This window comes from Euprymna scolopes, chromosome 36 (assembly GCF_053919585.1).
Source record: "Euprymna scolopes isolate OS-2025 chromosome 36, ASM5391958v1, whole genome shotgun sequence".
In the NCBI taxonomy this organism is placed as follows: Eukaryota; Metazoa; Mollusca; class Cephalopoda; order Sepiida; family Sepiolidae; genus Euprymna; species Euprymna scolopes.
The window spans coordinates 96,567,409-96,591,724 of record NC_136517.1 but is presented as its reverse complement, the minus strand read 5'-3'; the positions used below and the strand labels follow the sequence as shown (position 1 = coordinate 96,591,724).

The 24,316-nt window shown below is 33.1% G+C and overlaps 1 long non-coding RNA gene across 4 annotated transcripts in view; it reads left to right on the top strand.

Moving 5' to 3' along the window:
* LOC145260693 (uncharacterized) overlaps positions 1 to 24,316 on the top strand; it is a 123,412-nt gene that overhangs the window by 22,006 nt on the left and 77,090 nt on the right. Inside the window, exon 2 of one of the 4 annotated variants that reach the window (XR_013864357.1) lies at positions 19,281 to 19,565. The exons of the other annotated variants lie outside the window; for them this stretch is intronic. This is a non-coding gene — a long non-coding RNA (uncharacterized LOC145260693). Of the gene's footprint in view, positions 1 to 19,280; positions 19,566 to 24,316 lie in introns of those variants that run through there. 4 annotated transcript variants of the gene reach the window in all.

The following is a 24,316-nucleotide window of genomic DNA, read 5'->3' as shown; positions in this document are numbered from 1 at the left end:
TTAAATTTACAATTTTTTTTCTCTAAACGTAAAAATAAAAACCAATTGTCGGGGATGAGCTATAGATATTAGTTTTGCTGGTAGTTTAAAATCAATCAACATTTATTATTTTATCATTACGACCAACAGTGGAACATTTTGCTTAAAACAACATTAGCTAAAAAAAAAGACGATTAAAAGAATCGTTTTTGGCATCGGAAATAGGCATAAATTTTTTTCCGATTCGGATTCGATTGCAATTCCCTCAAAAGTTCCCTTTTTTTCGATTTCCGATTCCAATTTCAATTAATCACCTCAACACTATATATATATATATATATATATATATATATATATATATATATATATATATATATATATATATATATATATATACTAGCTGCCATGCCGGCGTTGCCCGGCCGTACAATACGCTGAAACATGATATGTTAATTTATGGAGATTCCATATGTATTATTATAGAATCAATCCTCTATTGAATATTATATATTACGGGGAATAATATGCAAACGAAGAAATAATTTGCGGTGATTTTAAATGGCACCTCTTCTTTTATTGTAAATTAAACTCATTAATAAGAAAAAAATAATATAAAATGGTGAGGTATACCCGAGCTTTAACAGGAGATCATTCGATTTTTAGTCGAATGCTCTACCACTGCAGATTATAATAAATTATTTGCTGGGATTTTATTATCCCCCTTGATCGGTGTTACGTAAAATATTCCCCTGTAAAAATTATACCTTTTTACTTATAAGAGAGAAGAGCTATTTTAAGATCGGAATTTTTCGATTTACGATACTTATGGGATGAATGTCTATACAAAAACATATCTAAGAACACTGCCAGACATATAAATTAACTTTGTGTGAAACTTTTCTTTTTTTACATGGAGGTCACCACTTAACAAGGCTCGGAAGCCACTCGGGGATAAGGGTTATTGCGTGTACAGTAATCAATGGGATAATATCGTAGTAACCGTTAGTATTGGAGATTTGATAAAGTGTCTTACTTAAAAGGGCGGTTCATCAGGAATTTGTTTATGTTGGACTTGAAGACATACAAGTTGTAGTCAGGTGGGAAACAGGCAAACGGAAGAGAGTTCCACAGGCGTGCACTTCTAAGAAATAAGCTTTGTTCGTGGAATCTACGTTTTGATTTAGGCACAGATAAAGAGTGGGGAAAATTAATGACAGTGGTTTCAGTTAGACGGGTATTTTTCGTCAAAGATTGGCGAGGGGGGCAGAGAACTTGCAAAAGATAGACTCAGTTGTTTCAGAACCTATGAGGTAGGGACTCACACACACAAAGGAAATATATATATATATATATATATATATATATATATAATATACAGCTGAATGTGTGTGTGTGTGTGTGTGTGTGTGTGTGTGTGTTTGTGGTCACAAATAGGTTCCTATATGGTTGACTATTTAAAAAACTGATTACATATAATGATAAAAGATTTATCGAGACACAGGAATGGGTATGTTTGATCTGGCAGAACGGTGGTTCATTAAAATTGTGGGGTCTGCGTTTGCGTTTGGTCCACAAAGTATGGAAATAAAAAAGAAAAAAAGAAAAAAGAAAACCGTTTACAAGTGTTTTTGATATAGATGTACATAAGAATACTTTGATAAGTATGTTTTGTCTTAAATAAGGATGGTATAATAAAATTGTGGGGTCTTCGTTCGCACCTGGCATCCATGGAATGGAAATAGGCACAAACTTTAATAAAGACTTTTCATATCTATCTGCGTAAGTATACTTTGATAATTATGTTTCAGTTTGAAGAAATATGGTATAATAAAATTATGGGGTGTTCGTTCGCACCTGACCTCCATAGAATGGAAATATGTCACAAAGTTTAACAAGGTTTTTAATATAGATCCACAGAATATTGTGATAAGTGTTTCGGTGTGAGCAGGTATGGTATAATAAATTATGAGGTTTATCTATTTTATTTTTACTTTCATCATATTTTGCTTTGGTTTTGATACCCCCAAATTCGAAGCTATCTTTTTACAACTCTTCCTTTTCATAATCTATCATACTTTCATAAATCAGAGTCCATTTTCTGTAGGCTGTTTTTGAAACCAGTCAACGACGGGTACTTTTGCTAGTATATATAAATATATATATATATATATATATATATATATATATATAAAGGGCGTGAAATTACGAATGAAGTTTTCGTAGGAGGAAACATAACAAATTTATGTTTATTGTACGATCGTTTCGGAGACGATATCCTTTTATTATTTGATATTAACAAATAAAACCATCGGAAAATAAATAAAATATTTCTGGATATCAACTCCTCATCAGCATAAATGGAAAGTTCACAAACTATATTGACTTCAATAAGTTGGTTAAAATTTTTTCTCTCCCCCCTTCCATTTATATTGATGAGGAGACGATATCCCGAAATATTTTACTTACTTATCGATGGATTTATTTTGTCAAATATCGAATTAATAAAAGGATATCGTATTCGAGACGATCGTACATATAAATTAGATTTTGTTATGTTTCGTCCTATGAAAACTTAATTAATAATTTCACACACTTTTCTTTTCTTTTCTTTTCAGAAATTTACTTTTCATGAATTTACTAATACATTAAAATATACTTTGCTCCTTAGACTCTTGTTCTAATCCCGTATATATATATATATATATGTGTGTATATATGTTATTTATTTATTTTTTTTTTTTGGCGATACGTTTTGAATGAATTCAATTATTTACGAAAGTGCATTTTTACCTTAATGCGAATCGGGAATAATTTTCCCTTTAACCAACTTGGTACCCCCATAAAAATATAATTGTCCACTGAAACGTGTTTCGTCGTCTAAAACTCATTCAGTCACTCTGATGAGTCGTATACGACGAATCCGAATCATGTGTCAGTGGATAATTATATTTTAAAAACAATATATATATGTGTATGTACCTATTTACTATGCCTCCCCACGGGACAGAGTTAGACACCAGGGTCGTTTTTTAACGTGGAGAAAAGGTACAAAAATAAAAAATTGTCTCAGTCGTGAAGGATTTCTCCTCCACTGAAAGAGAACAAGAAATAGAAGTGCAGCATCTGAAGAACAGATGGTATTTATTTGCTCCCCCACCGAGCAAATTAGGCACAAGGCCGATTTTTAATGTGAGGAGTGAAGGGAGGGGGAAGGGGAAAAGGGGACCAGCTCCCGAGAGGTGGGAAATGGGAGCTGGTTAAAGGTCAGGAATGTGGGGTTGCCCCCACATCTGGTCTTTGCTAGTCATAGCTAGTCATAGCTTGCAGTATCTGTCGGAACAGATGGTGTTTATTTGCTCCCCCACTGAGCAAATTAGGCACAAGGCCGTTTTTAATGTGAGGTAAAAACCAGCTCCCCTTAAAGTAGGCACAAAGGGGGCACTCTGGTTACCAAAAATAATAATTGTCCCAGTATAGAGGGTTTCCCCTCCATTGACTGGTACAAATTATCTTAAGTGCAGCATCTGCCGGAACAGATACTACACTTTGATCTTGGCCCGAAGGCCATATATATATGTGTATGTAGCTGTGTGTGTGTGTGTTTACTGTTTGTGTGTGTGTCTATATATAGATACACACACACACACACACACACACACACACACATATATATATATATATATATATATATATATATATATAATCTAAGGCTGAAGCATATGCTTATGAAGCTTATTATATCAATTTAAACAATAAGTTGTTGGAATCTTACATGTCGAAATGACGGGAGAGTTCCGTCCATTATATATATATATATATATATATATATATATATATATATATATAGAGAGAGAGAGAGAGAGAGAGAGAGAGAGAGAGAGAAAGAGAGAGAAAGAGAGAAAGAGAGAGAGAGAGAGAGAGGTAGAGGGAGAGAGAGAGAGAGAGAGAGGGAGACTGGGAGCGGAAGGCAATGTGAATGTATCACATAGCACGTGTCGGTGGCAGAAACATTAAGAGAGATCTGATGAGAATGACGACTACATCTTACTGGGGTGACAAACATACATAGAAAGAGAGCGAATGACAGCATGTGTGCGCGACTGCGCGTGTGAGAAAAAAAAGAGAGAAAAAGAGATAATCAAAGAGGGAAAGAGGAAGAAAGAGAAAGAGAGAGGGATAGAGAGAGAGAGACAGAGAGACAGAGAGAGAGAGAGAGAGAGAGAGAGAGAGAGAGATGAAGTCTATCTGTGATATTAATGTAACGTTGCCCCCACTCCCCACAATATTTTTCTTATCTGTAGACCAGAAAGGATAAGGGAGCGAGTGGTAGTTAGTGTTGAGGAAGATGGAGGTGGGGGATTTGGGAGCTTATGGAAGACCAAAACCGCATCCCAATCATTTCTCCAACTTCGGAGAAAACGATAAAAGCAGCAGCGGCAGTTCTAGTAGTAGCAACAGTAAAAAATCCTTGCCCCCACCCATTGTCCACCAACCCAACCGCTTCGACACTGCCCGAGTGCCCGACTCCGACCCCCTCATCATCTCCACCGCTTTCACTTCTTCCCCTCAACGCTCTAGTCGCAACTGAACCAAGCCAGGCTCTGAACAAACCAAAAACGATATGTAATGTTTAACCGACACCTTCAAATTATAAAATTGTGTTCTTGTCGAAACGAAATATTTTCCATATACATTGAATTATTAATAAAGACAAAACGTCAGGCGATCCCTACTCTAACTTTCTCTCTTTAATATATATATATATATATATATATATATATATATATATATATATATATATATAATATGATGAATCCTAGCGTGGATGAAAGCGGGATATTCTGTGTAGCTTAATTGCCATATATATTTTGTAACTTACTACTTAGCTCTACCTACGTATTGAGCACTGTTGAATTAAATACCTAACGTTCACCCATAAATTTATACTTCCGTATATTAATTTATCTGATTAAATTAAGTAATCATATATATAATCTCGGTAGATTCAGCCCCTCTGATGAGTCGTAGACGACGAACCACTTGTCAGTGGATAATTATATTTTAAAACAATATACATACCGCGTCCCATATGGGGGTACTAAATTGGTGAAAGGGAAAAATTATTCCCAACTCGCATTTAGGTAAAACAATGCACTTTTGTAAATAATTTAATTCATACAAAAACGTATCGCAAAAAACAAAAACAAACAACATCTAAGTAAGTCGCGATATATCCAACCAGTCGGCGAGATGGATGAGCAGTACGGGGTTAGGCTCCTTACCGTGGGGTCCCGATTTCGAATCCCGCTAGATTCATAGATTCAGCCACTCTGATGAGTTGTAAACGACGCAGCACGTGCCAGTGGATAATTATATTTTAAAAGTATATCCAATATATATATATATATCCAATATATATATATATATATATATATATATATATATATATATATATATATATATATATATATATTCGGGTTTTTTTATATTCAAAAGTAATGGACTAATGAATTCAACGAGGTTGTTAGATAGTGCTCAATAAAAAGAGCTGATAATACTTGTTTATTGTTATATAAACATGCTCACATCCCGCTGCTACAAATAGCCACTTGTTTCAATCAAACAACAGATATCATCAGGCAGCGACTTGACTATTCAAAAGTTCAATGAATAATCTTATTCATTGAACTTTTGAATAGTCAAGTCGCTGCCTGATGATATCTGTTGTTTGATTGAAACAAGTGGCTGTTTGTAGCAGCAGGATGTGAGGATGTTTATATAACAATAAACAAGTATATATATATATATATATATATATAAACAAACAGAAACAACATGACTGACGAAAGCCTAACATCATTTACGTTTTACCATTAACTGGTCACCCTTATGTTATGTTTGAAACCGACGGTACCAATGTTTTTCTGACCTTCTGTACATTTAAATAAATAAATAAGTATTAAGCTCTTATATCGAAAAAAGGTTTGTAATCGTGAACTTTGTTGGAATTCTTTCCCCCAAAACAGTAAACAAATATTTATATATATATATATGTATATATATATATATATATATATATATATATATATATATATATATATATATATATATATGTGTGTGTGTGTGAAATCTTTTTATTTTTATTTTTCTTTTGCCTCGTGTTCCCCTTACCTCATCTTTTTTTTTTAACCAAGTAAGATCTGTGACTTACTTGTAGTTTCATTAAATACTTTTATATGCAAAATCCTATCCTGCATTTTGCTAATTCCTGCCCTCTGATGAGAAGGAGAGTATTTCTTCGAAACTCCGCGGATTAAGGACTATCCACTTATCTTGTGTTTCCTTTTTTAAAATTAAATATGTTTTTAACTCTTTTTCAAGATGTCTTTTAACATGTTTTTTATATCATTTGTTCATATATATATATACACTTGACGACTTGAAAATCACCCCTTCTCAGGTACATGCTATTATAAAAAACCTAGACACCTCTAAAGCATGTGGACCAGATCTCATCCCGGCTGTGCTATTAAAAAAATGCTCTGCCGAGGTTGCTCCAGTTCTGTCCAAACTTTACAATAAATGCCTTAACGAATCTTGTTTTCCCGACTGCTGGAAAACCGCCTCTGTGGTACCAGTCTTCAAGAATTCTGGTGAAAGAACTGACCCACTAAATTATCGCCCCATTAGCCTCCTCCCGCTTTTCGCCAAAATATTTGAGTCCTTAGTTAATAAAGCCCTAGTCCAGCACCTAACAGCTGCTAAACTCTTGACTGACAAACAATATGGATTCAGGCAAGCCCGTTCAACAGCAGATATCTTAACTGTAGTTTCTGAACGTATATACCGTTCATTGGATAAAACAGGGGAGGGTAGAGCGGTGGCCCTTGATATATCTAAGGCTTTTGACAGGGTATGGCACGATGGTCTTCTAAGGAAAATTAGATCATATGGAATCACTGGAAGAATTCATAACGTAATTAAATCCTTCTTAAGTAATAGAAAAATCAAAGTTGTCCTCGACGGACGTACATCCAAACAATATGACATAAATGCGGGAGTGCCTCAGGGGTCTATCCTTGGACCTCTATTGTTCCTGATATTCATAAACGACCTCCCTGATAATATTGTTTCGGAGATGGGTATATTTGCCGATGACACCACTCTCTATAACAGATATGAGGGGAAAACAAATGAACACATATCCAAGAAAATGGCAGAAACACTAGAGGATGACCTCCAATCCGTAGTGGAATGGGGACAAAAATGGTTGGTCTCGTTCAATGCTGCTAAGACTAAGCTTGTTTCCTTCAATAACTACAAGAAACCTTCTCTACCACCAATAGCAATGGCCAAGAACACATTGCCTGAAAGTACTTCTTTTAAACTCCTCGGCCTAACGTTTACAGGGAATATGAACTGGAATAGATACATTGAGAGCATTGCCAAGGCTGCTGCAAGGAAGGTTGGCTCCCTCTACCGTGCTAGAAAACTACTTACGCCTGCCAGTATCCTATATCTCTATAAGGCAACCATTCGCCCATGTATGGAGTACTGTTGTCACATCTGGGCTGGTGCATCTGCTGCTTGTCTCTCGCTCCTGGACAGGGTTCAAAAAAGAGTCGCAAACCTGATAGGTCCTGAACTGTCATCTGGGCTTCAACCTCTGTCCCATCGACGAGATGTTGCATCCCTCTGCCTGTTCTACAAATACTTTAATGGTGAATGCTCTGACGAACTGCAAACACTTGTACCTCCCCGACGTAACTACCCCCGACAAACCCGACAAGCTACTAAGTCTCATCCCTTTACAGTGGAGATCCCTAGGTGCAAGAAAGCCTTTTACTCCAATAGTTTCTTCCCCAGAACTGCGGGTCTTTGGAACTCCCTTCCGGGATTCTGCTTTCCCAACTGCAATGATATGCAGAAGTTCAAGTGTAATGTTAACAAACATCTTTCTACTCTTCTCCCTTCATAATGACCCCGCTAATTAATTCCCTAATAGTAGCCCCCTGCTTCAAAGTGGCACTGTGCCTTGTTTGGGGTGAAAATTGAATAAAAAAAAAAAAAAAAAAAAAAAAATATATATATATATATATATATATATATATATATATATATATATAAAGTTATAAAATATATATGGCGATTAAGCTACACTGAATATTCAAACGCGGAATATTCAGTGTAGCTTAATCGCCATATATATTTTATAACTTACTAACTAGCTCTACCTACGTATTGGGCACTTTGGAAGTAAATACGTAAAGTTTACGCATAAATTTATACTTTTGTATATTAATTTTATGTGAGTAAATGAAGTAGTTATATATATATATATATATACGGTGTGTGTGTGTGTGTGTGTGTGAGAGAGAGAGAGAGAGAGGGAGGGAGAGAGAGAGATTAGGCTTCGAAATACCTTGTTTAAAGAGTCCACTCTATCTCCCAATGTTTGTATACCTTTATTAAATAAATGAACCGTTCTATATTTACCAATATATAGTTTTTGTGACGTCATTTTCCAATCTTATTGTTTCCTATATAAGCTGCAATGGAATTTGTTGAGCTTTATATTATCCCGATAAGTGTCTTCTTATAGAATAAAATTTACTCTATTCACCTAACTCTCTAAGCTATATATAGAAAGATAGACAGAAAGATATTGTAATGGCAATCCTTTGAAAATGATAAATGACCAATTGAGAAAACTTAATGTTTGAAACTTGGAAAATTATTATATATTCTCTGGAACCCAATAATTAAAAAAAAAAAAAAAAAAAAACTGAAGCTTGGAGTTTTTCAAAATTTTTCGAAATTTATATGAAAACATTATTTTCATTATAAAAACTTTATTCACCAGTAAGGTTTTTAATCTGTTACGAGGGTATATAAAAACTATTAATGTTTCACGTAAATGATTAATCTCTCTCTCTCTCTATATATATATATATATATATATATATATATATATATATATATATATATATATATATACATATAGTCATACAGTACACATACACTACTGTTTCGCAACTCATCAGTGTGGCTAGACAGGCAACTTCCTCAAGCCAGGATCGAAACCCGACAGCCCAAATGAAAGTCAAGGTTTCTCACCATTGCGCTATATGGCAGCTACTGTGTGGGTAATGAATTAACGATGTTTTGATATCGTCCAAATGCCTCCGCTCGATTTGTTTACACAAAGAGCGTCGCTTAATACGCTAATGGAAGTTTGTATATCACTTCCCAATATGCTAAACCCAAGATAGGGAACATTATAGCCATACACATAAAGTACTGTTTCGCTGTTATATATATATATGTATATATATATATATATATATATATATATAACTATCCCTGTTCACCCATGGAGTATCCTTTTTACAACATCATACACACACGCACACACACACACACACACACACACACACACACACACACACACACACACACACACATATATATATATATTAGAGAGAGAAGGGAAGAGAGAGAAAGTATTAAATATATATATGGAAATCAAGCTATTCCGCGTTTCATTGTTGTGAGAGTTCCTCAGCCTAACGAATTCTCACAAGAATGAAACGGGTGTAGCTTCATTGCCATATATATTTTTATAACTTGCTAACTAGCTTGACCCATGTATTGAGCACTGTTGAAGTAAATGTTGAAAATTTACGCATAAAATTATATTTTCATATATTAATTTATGTGATAAAATTAAGTAGTCTCTCTCTCTCTCTCTCTCTCTCTCTCTCTATATATATATATATATATATATATATATATATATATATAACTTTTTCTTTGCATAAGTAGCACTTTGTTGCTACATAGTCATGAGCATCTTTCGATATTCTATACCCCATCAGGATACAATGCTTATATTCAAAAGCGGAATTCTAAAGAAGGAATATAAGCGTTGTTGCCTGATGAGGTGTCTAGTTACTAAATACTAGAATACCGAAAGATACTCATGATAGTGTAGCAACAAAGTGCTACTTATGTAAAGATAAATTGAAAGTGTAACTTGCTCTACTTCCCTATTGAGCACTCCTGTATTAACGTCGTTATCTTTCACTGGTTACCTTACCTTTGAAAAATAGCACTCTCTCTCTCTCTCTCTCTCTCTCTCTCTCTCTCTCTCTATATATATATATATATATATATATATATATATATATAAGATATATATATATATATATATATATATATATATATATATATATATATATATATAACATTTATTTGTTATATATATTTGTTTTTTGACAACCTTTTCGAATCTATGTGTAACAGTAATACAAACCCGTGTTTTGTTTGAGGTAAAAATGCAATAGCATATGTCGCAATCATTTATAATTCAGGATTAAAAGAAAATGCGTTAAAAAAAAAGAAAAAAGGGGCTAAGAAGAGGAAAAAAGGGGTGAGTCAGCTGACCGGTTTCGCCCTCGCTTTCAAAAGCTTTATCGAGAGATTTAAAAAGGGGAAATCGAAAATATGTACATTTAAAATAAAATCACGTTGCGGTTAGTTAAGTGCGGAAAAAGGGGGGGCAGTGATTAGAATTAAACAACGTTATGATGTGTTTTCAAGATCCTAGAAACTAAAAAAAATCTCCTAACGCTTTATTTAAATCAATTGCACCCCCTATTCCCCACACCCATAACGGAACCCAACATGATTATATTTCAAACGTACATATTTTCTGTTGCCTCGTTTTAAAATCCTTCGATACAGCTTTGGAAAGCGAGGGCGAAACCGGTCAGCTGACCCCCCCCTTTAATTTATTTTCCTATTTTTGCGCCCTATTTTCTTTATTTTAAAACACACTTCACTTTTAATCATGAATTATAAAAGTCTTCTCTTCATGATTGCGATATTTCAATTCTGTTCCCCCCCCCCAAAAAAAAACATGAAATAATATATATATATATATATATATATATATATATATATATATATATATATATATATATATTACTTGTACTTGCTTGTACTTGAAACGACATTAACCCTGGAGGAGTTGAGTCGGCTTCATGAAGATGTACATCTCGTATCGCTGCGGCCCAAGCCCGGCGATCGGAGGCAAGATCCCGAGTGAGATAACTAAATATATATTGAGACTGGCTAGTACCAGATGGTAATTCTAGGCACTGTATGTTCTCTCTGCTCATCTCGGCATTGTTTCCAGTCGTCCTGTACCTCAACTTGCCACTGGTATGCAACAATGTTGACTCAGGAGAGGCGTGGTTGAGGATTGCGCAACCCTTGCCACACAAATTTCGCGCACAGATACCCTTACAGTGGGTATCAAGACTGGAGGAAGCCACACACACACACACACACACACACACACACACACACATACATACATATATATATATATATATATTTCTTCTTCTTCTTGCTCGTCCGTCGGAATCGACGATGACCAAGGTATCAATCAATTCGGCGTCAGGGGTTTGTGGGTCCTGAGATGGCTGATGAGGCCAATCCGTGCTCGGCAGACTCTTCCACACTCTGGACACGTGATATATATATATATACACACACACACAAAAGTATCCGTTGTTGACTGGGTTCAAAAACAGCCTACAGAAAATGGACTCTGATTTATAAAGTATGATAGGTTATGAAAAGGAAGGGTTGTAAAGAAATAGCTTCGAATTTGGGGGTATCAAAACCAAAGCAAAATATGATGAAAGTAAAAATAAAATAGATAAACCCCATAATTTATTATACCATACCTGTTCACACTGAAACACTTATCACAATATTCTGTGGATCTATATTAAAAAACCTTGTTAAACTTTGTGACGTATTTCCATTCTATGGAGGTCAGGCGCGAACGAACACCCCATAATTTTATTATACCATATTTCTTCAAACTGAAACATAATTATCAAAGTATACTTACACAGATAGATATGAAAAGTCTTTATTAAAGTTTGTGCCTATTTCCATTCTATGGAGGCCAGGCGCGAACGCAGACCCCACAATTTTATTATACCATAGGTATTTAAGTTAAAACATACTTGTCAAAGTATTATTATGTACATCTATATAAAAAAACACTTGTAAACGTTTTTTTTTTATTTTTTATTTTTTTATTTCCATGCTTTGTTTACCAGACGCGTACGCAAACCCCACAATTTTAATGAACCACCGTTCTGCCAGGTCAAACATAATCCTTCCTGTGTCTCGATACATCTTCTATCATTATGTGTAATCAGTTTTCTATAATAGTCAACCACATAGGATCCTAATCGTGATCAGACACACACACACACACACACACACACACACACACACACACACACACACACACACACACACACACACACAGAGAGAGAGAGGCACGCACACACACAGACGTTCAGCTTTAAATTATAGATATATATGACTACTTCATTAAATCACATAAATTAATATACGAAAGTATAATTTTATGCATAAATTTTAAGGCTTTACTTCAACAGTGCTTAATACATAGGTAAAGATAGGTAGTAAGTTATAAAAATATATATGGCAATAAAGTTACACAGAATATTCCGCGTTTCATCCGCGAATCTAGCGTAGATGAAACGCAGAATATTCTGTGTAGCTTAATTATATATATATGTGGCGAGCTTGCCTCAGGCTCAAGAAAGAGGGGGCGACCCCATCTTCGCTACAGGGATGTCTGCAAGCGTGACATGAAGGCTCTCTCGGTGGACAGGAATACATGGGAAGCCTCTGCAGCTGACAGAACTGCCTGGAGGAAAATGATACGCCAGGGGATTATCATCACCGAGAGGACCCTCCATGCTGAAAATGCTGCAAAGAGAGCTAGGAGAAGAGCGAGTGTACTGGCGGAACAGCCGGACGAAGCGGACAAATTGCATAACAACCTTCGTATGTCAAGGCTGTGGCAGACTATGCAAATCAAGAATTGGTCTCTACAGTCACACAAAAGGATGCAAACAGGCAACATCTTCATACGGCGCTGATCCATAGTCGTTTCGACTGACGGATGCCACACACACTATATATATATATATATATATATATATATATATATATATATATATATATATATATATATATATACAATTATTCAAAGTAAAAATTATTTAGAGATTTAAAAAAAAAAAATTTTACACGGAGGTCACCACTTATCAAAGCCCGGAAGCCACTCGGGGATAAGGGTTATTGCATGTACAGTAATCAATGGGATGATATCGTAGTAATCGTTAGTATTGGAGATTTGATAAAGTGTTTTACTTAAGGTGTTTGTTCATCAGGAATTTGTTTATGTTGGACTTGAAGACATCCAAGTTGTAGTCAGGTGGAAAACAGGCAGACGGAAAAGAGTTCCACATGCGTGCACTTTTAAGAAAGAAGCTTTGTTCATGGAATCTACGTTTTGATTTAGGCACAGATAAAGAGTGGAGAAACTTTCAGTCAGTGGTTTTAACTAGACGAGTGTTTTTCGTGAATGATTGGCGAGGGGGACCAGAGATTGGAGCTCGGACAAGCACTTGCCATGGAAATAACGATAACAGGCTCGCAACGTCTCTTCTGTGGGAGAAAGGTTGCAGGGTAGAGAAAGGGCATCCCCCCCACTAGGCTACGAAGTCTATTTTGTACTCTGTCAAGGAAGGATAAGCTGTTTTTAGCAGCTCCAACCTAGATGTGGCATGAGTACTCCATCCTTGGATGTACTTTGCTTTTATACAGGTAGAGAATTGCATCAGTAGTGAGATATCTACTGGAGCGGTAGAAGGATCTCATCATTTTCCCAGCGACCTTGGAAACAGACTTGATGTACGTCTTCCATTTCAGATTTTTTTTTTTTTTTTTTTTTTTACACAGTGATCACCACTTATCAAGGCCCGGAAGCCACTCAGGGATAAGGGTTATAGCAAGTACATTACGTTAGTGAGGAGATTTGCTGAAATGTTTACTTAAGGGGGCGGTTCATTAGGAATTTGTTAACATTGGACTTGAAGACATCCAAGTTGTAGTCCGGAGGGAAGCAGGCAGACCGAACAGAGTTCCACAGGCATGCAGTTCTAAGAAAGAAGCTTTGTTCATGGAATCTGCGTTTTGATTTAGGCACACATATAGAGTGGGGGAAATTTTTCACAGTGGATTCAGCTAGACGGGTGTTTTTCGTGAAAGATTGGCGAGGGGGGACCAGAGATTGGAGTTCAGACGAGCACCTGCCATGGAAATAACGATAAAACAAGGATAGGCTCGCAACGTCTCTTCTGTGGGAGAGAGGTTGCAGGGTAGAGAAAAGGGCATCCCCCACTAAGCCACGAAGTCTATTTTGTACTCTGTCAAGGCAGGATAGGCTGTCTTTAGCAGCTCCTGCCCAGATATGGCAACAGTATTCCAGGAGTAAAGGTCAAACCCAGAAGCTTGTCAAAACATGGAGCCCCCCAAGACGAAAGCCATTCATTTCAATTGATGCCAGATGAGGAATACGTTATAACGAGGTTTATACAAAGGTGCTCTATAACAAAGTAGAGTAAGATATGCTTTTTATTTATATTAAGCCAATTTTTAAATTTGTATGTTTTGTTTTCATTATTATTTATCTGTCTGTTAAGTACAAAAAGTATTTAAGCTGTTTAATGCATATTTATTCTTACGCAAATTCATATATTCTCATTAACATATCACAGAATAGTTTTAAAAATAGTATTATGCATTTTATTATTGTTGTGGTGGCAACCACTTATTTGCATATGCGAATAACATAACACTATAAATGGCAAGCCTAAGTTGGCCTTGGTGTGTCTTACTCAAATGCCACCGGAAGTGACGCCGAAGAGCGTACATGTCCTCCCACCAAGACTCTCTGACTCGACACCGTCAATTGTACATATTGTAAATATACCTTTTCTTTAATACACTTATTATTGCGTTATCTTGTTGTTTGCGTCTTCATTGTATTTCTTTACTAATTATTGTTCAACCTTGCAACCACAACAATTATTATTAATTATGTAATTGAATTTATTTATTTTTGCATATCCCTTGTATATTCATATATATTATATACTATACTACCTGTGACCCGTTGGGTCAGTATGTGATATTACTTATGGAATGTATGTATGAGCGTGACACTTGTAAAGAAAATAGTTTTTTTTGACATAACAGAAACATTTCTATGAAAGTATATTAAAATGAAAAAAGAATATAGATAGATTTCTATGAGTCGTTCTGTTTATAATTGTTTATTTTTGAAAAAAAAAACAACTTACAGCCATTGAATTATAAGTGGTTTGCCATACTTATAGGTAAATGTGCACTGAACGGATACCATAATACTTCAAGTTAAATTCAAATTTTGATATATCTTTTAATTTAAATCCGAAAAAAAAAAAAAACAAGTGGGGCGCTGAAAACGTACTCAGTAAAACAATACGTTTTATTGTCGCGTTGATTATTTATTTGTAAAGCAAATTAAAAAAAAAACATATTTTCGGGGTTATTTATCTATGTTGCTAGTGTTGAAGAAAATGTATGAATGTTTTTAAGAAAGGTGTATCAAAAAATGGAGAATAAATTAAAAAAAAATGAAAGCGGTCGGTAAATTGTTTTTTAATTATGGTTGTCAACGGGTTAAAGTAGATTTATCTGTAAGAAAATTGCGTTAAAATAACTTAAACGTTAATGAACGATGTAAAAAAAAATGCAGAAAGTAGTAACAATTGTTTATTTGGAAAATTTGAACACGAAAACAACAACAAAAAACAATTGGTATGCTGAAAACGTACACAGTAAAACAATATGTTTTATTGTCGCGTTAATTATTTATTTATGTACGTATGTGCAACCGGAAGTCGCAAACCGAATGTTGGGTTACAATACCCGTTAAAAGGTCATTTGAGTTTTATAATTATATAGATTATATTATCATTATTTTTAATTTAGGTGTTTACAAAAATAGTAACAGTGTTCTGCCTACACTTCTAAATGGAGTAATGATATTTTTTTCACTAGAGAGTCAGGAATTTAAAAGTCGTCCTTTTTTTATAAATCTCGGATACAGCTACATTGTAAACAGCTGATGGTTCCCATTTTTCTCTTTAATAATTTGGTACTCTTTCATAGTTTTACCCGAGTTCTCGTGAATTCCCGTTAAGCATGGATCAGGCGAGACCAGAAATCATCGGTGTCAGCCGAGCGTTGTTCAAATGTTGAAACGCTAACTCGACTTTTTATTTTATTTATTTAATTTTTTTTCTGTAATGTTTGTAGTAATTTTTAAGGTGATATTAAGAGGACGGGGGTGACTGTTGGTTTTCTGAATAGTTACTTATTATTTATTTATTATTATTATTTTCATTGAATTTTTGGAAGTTTGATTAGCCCAATCAAAAAGTGCTATGTAAATGGAAGCAGACGACATTTGAATTGGGAAAAAGCGACTAAACCAACAAAAAACAACAACAAAAAAAAAGCTGACAAACAAATATATTTTCAAACTCGCCAAACAGAAAAATGACAGACAAGAAAATATATCTATACATGTTGGAAAAAGAAATTAAAACATCGATGCAGACAATCTCATATCGTCAGGAGAAGAAATTGCTATCCCAAAAAATGAGGCGCAACAATTGTAAACGCAAATGTTTACTTAAAAAAGATCGTGTGTAAAGGATGGTTTCTCCTAGAGATGTACAAATGGACAGTGCCACCAAAAGAACTTGACTGAACAACAAGTCTTGAAAAAAAAATACGGCTACAAATAAGAAAACAAAACAAATTAAAAAAAAACTTGTACTTACACCTAAAATCTTTTTTAAGGGAAAAAAAAAATTTGTTAATAAATATTTTGCAAAAAAAATAAAATATTAAAATGAAATATACATATTTTTATTTTTTTATTTTTATTTTTTGTTGTTGTTATTTTTGATTGTTTGGATTTGCATTTTTTCCGTTTTTTTATCATTAGTCTGCGTCTGTTACGACGCTCGGCTGACACCGATAATTTCCAGTCTCGCCCGACCCATGCTTGACGGGAATTCACGAGAAATCGGGTCAAATTATGCAAGAGTACCAATAATTTAAGTTAAGGTTTCTATTTTTTTTTTACGCCGTTGTTCAGTTTGACCCCTTTTTTTAATTGTGTATTTTCTAGCGGGAAGTTAGCTTATTCAAATGATACATCTGCAAGGAAAGGACCGTGGTTTTTATGACTTTTAACAATACTATATATTAATACGATAGCGTGTGTATTATTTATTTTGTGTGTCACGATTACACCCAAGTGACTGTTGTTTAGTTATGGACACCCATTTGTTATAATAGATAATTTTACCAAGAATTCTTCATAAGTTTTGGTTTCGGTTTCGATTATAGCTGAAGGAACTAAAGCTGATGCACCAAGATCATTGATATATATTTTTTATTTTTGAAATCGCAACTTTATAATATATAAACTCGATAGTGTTAACTCGCTAATAATATATACGAAATCTGTAAGAATTAAAATATCATATTTAAGCGTACTTTACGACCTGGCTAGGCCGGGCGTCCCTGCTAGCTTAGACAAATACTTTCGCAGTTTTAACAAGAGTTACAATAATATCAGAGCATCTCTATTTACGCCATGAATACCAACATGAATATATTACATATGAATGAGTCCCTTGTGGAATTTCCACAGGTCCCGCTAGTTGTTTTATTTACATTTTGTTTTTGCTTTTTTTTTATTTATTATTTTTTTTTACGGCAAATCAATTTAATAACCCAACAAATTTATATAATTAAAATAAAATTTAAACATTCATAGAAGGAAGACACACAATAGTTAACGAAGCTCAACCTTCTTTCCATGTTAAAAATGGTTTTCTAAATAGTAACATTATTATTTAAAAATTCGTTCGTAACAGTGGGAGGGGGTGTTAATATTTTGTTCTTACATCCTTTTCTTATTGTACCTACCAATCGTCGACTATTTTCAACTGTTTATGAAAACTTTCAAGCATTTTGTACACTAACGACGAACTGATACAATTTGGCTTTGTTTAAAAATCAAAGCAAACCTTTTGGTGTCTTTCAATTTGCAATACATTACAAGGAAAACATTTGAGAAAAATATACTCGGAAATTATCTGGAGGTTATTGTAATAATTTGAAAATTTACAAAAAAATTAAAGGACAAATTTCTTATTAAATATTTATAAATATTAAAAGAACCGGTATCGGAATCGGGCATCCAATCGGAATCGGAAATTTAGAACGGAATCTGTAATTGGATTGGAATCGGGAAAAACTTTGAAATCGTCCTCTCACTAATATATATATATATATATATATATATATATATATATATATATATATATATATATATATATATATATAGTATTTTGGCATTGGTTTTCTCGGTATTTTTCTAGTCAGAATTCTTTCTAGAAAGATATCGAGTAGGAGGGACCACGTGATGTTGTGATGTTTCCAATATTCTTAGTAAAAGTGATTTTTGCGGAACGAAATGGATTCGAACTTGAAACACCCAGATGGTTAGTTTACGGCATTAACCACTTGAGCAGCATCACCACCCATTAAAATAAATAAAACTAGAACACTATTTCATTCTTTTTTGTTATAATAGCGAATTTTGAAAATCGAAATATTGAATTTTAAATAAAACCAATGATATCCACTTAATTGTTTATGTCACAATGATGAAAGCGATAAAGTAGAAAATTAATTATAAACGAAAATAATTTTTGAAGGCAATTAGCTGAAACTGACTTTCGAAAAAAAAAAAAATAAAGAGACCGGAGAGTTCGAATTGTAAGAAAAGGGAGGTAAATCGTTTTTGAAAACTGAAAACCTTTGGCCAATTGAGCAAATGCTAATTTTCTCTAATTGTTTTCGAAAGCTGTTTTTATTAATAAATAATTTTCCATCTCATCACTTTTCGTAATTTTTGGATATGTTCATTACTGCTACAATATAATTAAGCAGATACGCTTTGTTTTACTGGAAATACAATATTTTGACTTTTTAATTTCGCGAGTATTATCGAATAAGAACCATTTATATCAGTTCCAATAATTTAAACACAGAAAGACAGGCAGATCAGTAAATAGATCGATAGATCGATCAATCGACAGATAGATAGATGGATAAATAGATAGATAGATTCGTGTGTGCCCCGTGTCTATAAACATGGTTCTTGCTATATAATCATCGAGTTTGCTTAAAGTGAGGAAAATGTAAATATTTCGTTGCAACGTTGCCAAATCGCGTAATAAATATAACTACTGATTTTATCGATACAGGTAGAATTGATTTCCATAGTCACATCGGAAAAGAAACGAGAGGAAAAAACAGCAGCAGCAGCAGCAACAACAACATCCACAACAGATTCCCACCCCAGTTGATAATAACATTTTCATGCAATACCGAATAACAAGTTCCATCAAACATTATTGGATACAAAAATTGGTACTTCAACCAGAACGTGTTGAAACAATAACATTTTTATTTAGAAACCCATTCTTAACATGTGAAAGGGGACGGCTTTGTTAACTATTTTGTACTTTCATCTAAGAATTAATTAATAAAAAAACTACCGTAAAAATTGAATTTAACTGGAAAATCCCATCTCTTTCACTCACCCACTAACTAACCCTCTCTCTTTTTCTATCTCTCTCTCTCTCTCTCTCTCTCTCTCTCTCTCTCTATATATATATATATATATATATATATATATATATATATATATATATATACATACATATATATATATATATATATATATGAGTACGAAAAGTATAAAAGTTTATAACTTTCCTTTATTCGTTTTCTGTTGTTGACGTGCAGGAATACAAAATGTCATTATGAAAAAAAAATTTAAAAACTTTTTTTACAGGTGCATATTTCCGACCGATAATTCGTTCTTCCTCAGTGTAGTGAAATATGTATGTATCTATAATATAAAGCTGAACGTCTGTGTGTGTGTGTGTGTGTGTGTGTGTGTGTGTGTGTGTGTGTGTGTCTGGTCACGAATAGGCTCCTATATGATTGACTATTTTAAGAAACTGATTACATATAATAATAGAAGATGTATCGAGGATCAGGAATGGGTATGTTTAATCTGGCAGAACAGTGGTTCATTAAAATTGTGGGGTCTGCGTTTGCGCCTGGTCCACAAAGTATGGAAATAAAAAATTTAAAAATAAAAAAAAAACGTTTACAAGTGTTTTTGATATAGATGTACATAATAATACTTTGATAAGAAAGTTTTAACTTAAATAGGGGTGGTATAATGAAATTATGGGGTCTGCGTTCGCGTCTGGCCTCCATAGAATGGAAATAGGCACAAACTTTAATAAAGACTTTTCATATCTATCTGCGTAAGTGTACTTTGATAATTATGTTTCAGTTTGAAGAAATATAGTATAGTAAAATTATAGGGTGTTCGTTCGCGCCTGACCTCCATAGAATGGAACTATGTCAGAAAGTTTAACAAGGTTTTTTAATATAGATCCACAGAATATTGTGATAAGTGTTTCAGTGTGAACAGGTCTAGCATAATAAATTATGGGGTTTATCTATTTTTTTTTTTACTTTCATCATATTTTGCTTTGGTATTGATACCCCAAATTCGAAGCTATCTCTTTACAACCCTTCCTTTTCATAACGTATCATACTTTCATAAATCAGAGTCCATTTTCTGTGAGCTGTTTTTTAACCCAGTCAACAACGGGTACTTTTGCAAGTATATATATATATATATATATATATATATATATATATATATATATATATTCCATTTGCCTAGCGACCTTTTATATTTCAGCTGGCATGCTGTATAAAATGGCGTCCGAAAGATATACAGAATAATCGGAAAAAGAATAACTCTGCCGTATTCAATCAGACGTGCTTGAATAATAACTTCCTGCTAATATATATATATATATATATATATATATTTATATATATATATATATATATATTAAGATGTATATATATTAGCAGAAAGTGATTTTTCAATTCTATATATATATATATATATATATATATATATATATATAGATAGATGGATAGATAGATAGATAGATGGTAGAGAGGGAGATTTCTTCTAAAAAATGCGAATTACATTATATATTTCTTAAATATATTAACGGCTATATGACGTTATATATATACATATATATATATATATATATATATATATATATATATATAAATCTTACTCGCTTTCGCAACGCTATGCCCCCCTCCTTTTTTGAATTTCCCACGAGATTTTTCGTTACTGAAATTGAACATGGTCATACATTTCACCACAACGAAAATATATTTTCAAATATTTGTACTGATGTTTTGTTTTCTTAATTTCATTTATTTGACCCCTTAACAGCCAAATTTCTGGCTGACACCCGTCACATCAATTTTCCCAAATCTCAGCACCCGGTATTTCAAATTTCGAGTCTATAGACTAAAAATTGATAGAGTTATTGCGTAGGGAAATGTACACAGACAGACAGACAGACAGACAGACACGTTCACTTTTATATATATATATATATATATATATATATATATATATATATATATATATATATATATATATAATAAATAAATGACAAAAGTCTATATTCCAAATTCCATGATGGTGAACTATCTTACAATTTATTCCTTGAATTCAGTTGAAACAATTTTTGACAGTATCTGATTTTTTATTTCTAAGTTCAAAATGGCGTAATGTAAGCAAACTATAAGGTATTTGCAGCTTCTCTTCCAATTTTCAGATTTTTAAATCATGTCCAAACGTATTTTATTTCCTTTTGGTGGATTGATTGTTTCTATTTCTTCTGATGAGTTAAGGGCAAAATAGATTCAGTGATTGATATAATAATTAAGTGATTGATTTTGTGCTACGAAACAAATACTGTCAAGAATTGTATAAATCAACTGAATTAAAGGAATAAATTGTAAGATGTTCAACATCATGGAATTCGAAATATAGACTTTTGTCATTCATTTATGTTATGCTCTGTAATTACATTGAGCTTATTAAATAAGGATTGGTATATATAAGGAAATATAAGTGAATAAAAAATATTTCCACAAAAATCTCTCTCTCTGTGTATATATATATATATATATATATATATATATATATATATATATATACATAAATATATATATATATATATATACATATAGATATATACATATATATACACACATATATATATATAATGAAATACGTATTACATACGTTTGAAGGACAAAACAAATACCATACATTACGACCATGTAATCCCTACAGCCACCTACCTTGAAAATGCTGCTGTGAAACCTGACATAGTTATATGGAATAAGTCAGAGAGAGTTGCAACCTTGATTGAAGTGAGTGTTCCTAATGATGGCGGTCTTAACAGAGCTGAAAGAGAGAAACAGACTAAATACCAAGGTCTCATGTATGCTATGAAAAGAAACTGGAACCTAAAGAGGATATCGATCATACCAGTTATCATAGGTGCCACAGGACTTATGAAGAAGAACCTGAAGTCCTACCTAACTAATATTCCTGGTGAACCAAGTGCAAAAGAGATTCAGACAATTGCACTTAAGGGAACAGCGAGGATACTAAAAAGAGCGCTCGGTTGGTTTCAATAAAAAAGCGGGGCAATGTTGGCAGCTGGTTTGGCTGCCCCATACCCGGCATTACAATCTTCAAAGGAAGAAAAATAAAAAAAAAACAAAGAAAAAACAAAAAAAAATAAACAGACATTTATTCTGACGAGAACCGGTGTGTCAATGCGATTATGCCGTATATACACACACACACACACATATATATATATATATATATATATATATATATATATATATATATATATATATATATAATGGATATTCGCGTTGACACACGGTTGACACACACACATATATATAAGAACAACAAACAAATTAATAAAACATATTAAAAACAATTTAAGAAGAGTTAAAAACATTAACTTTAAAAAAGGAGACACAAATTAAGTGGAGTGTCATTAATCCGCAGAGTTTCGAAAGAAATACTTTCCTTCTCACCAGAGGGTGGGAATTAGAAAAATGCGGAACCAGATTTTGCTTGCAAAGTATTTAGTGAAACTACAGAGCTTACTCGGTAAAAATAAAAGTGAAGCAGAAGGAATGGTGGGAGGAAAAAAAAAAAGAAAACGAAAAATGATGTCACGTGAATGGATAGTTGGGTGAAGAGCAGAATATCCAATAAGAGTAAAATCCAAGAAAAGTATTAAAAGGCAGAATAACGTGAAATAATTCACAAATGGATACAAAGAAAAAAAAGTGATTTCAAAATATAATTATGAAAAGAATGATAAATTGTTTTATATATATATATATATATATATATATATATATATATATATATATATATATATATATATATATATATATATGTATAAGGAATGAAAAAATACCAGCGGTGGTTGACGTTATGTTTAAAGAAAAATAGAAAAACCGAATGAAATTATTAAAAGATCAACGTTTCGTCCTTATTTCAGAGGACATCTTCAGGATAATTGAAATAAAAATGTAAGAAAAGAAAAAGTCATAGATCGTGCGAAAAAAGACAGTTTTTAAATCCTACCCATGTCGGGAAGGACAAATATGTGTGCGTATGCGCTATATATATATATATGTGTGCGTATGGGCTATATATATATATATATATATATATATATATATGTGTGTGTGTGTTAAAATTTTTGTTCCTTAGAAGCGCTGGTTGAGTTTGTAATAAAATGAAATACGTATCATATACGTTTGAAGCCAAAACAACGCATTATTACAAAATAAACAGGCATTTATTTTGTTTTAAATTTCAAACAAAATAAATGTCTGCTTACTTTGTAATAATGCGTTGTTTTGTGCTTCAAACGTATATAATACGTATTTCATTAGATATATACGTGTATATATATGTATATATCTATATGTATATATATATATATTTATGTATATATATATATTTATATATATATATATATATATATATATAATTAAATAAGATACATGTTGAATTGAACACATTTAAAGCCAAGTAACTGCGACGCTATTTTTTTTTTTATAAAGTAAACGAGTGTTTATTTTTAAAGAAATATTTCGGAGATATACTTCTTTTTCAATCTGTATATATTTTTTCTCTTATTCTTCGCCATGGTGTCCAGTGGAAGAATGTGAATTAAGTCCACGTGATGTTAACTGCGGGTTTCTATGTAGTAACGGATAGTAACGCGTGGTCGTGCTTGGTTTGAAAAACTGGGTAGTTTATGCATTAGAAGCGTTGAGTGAAATT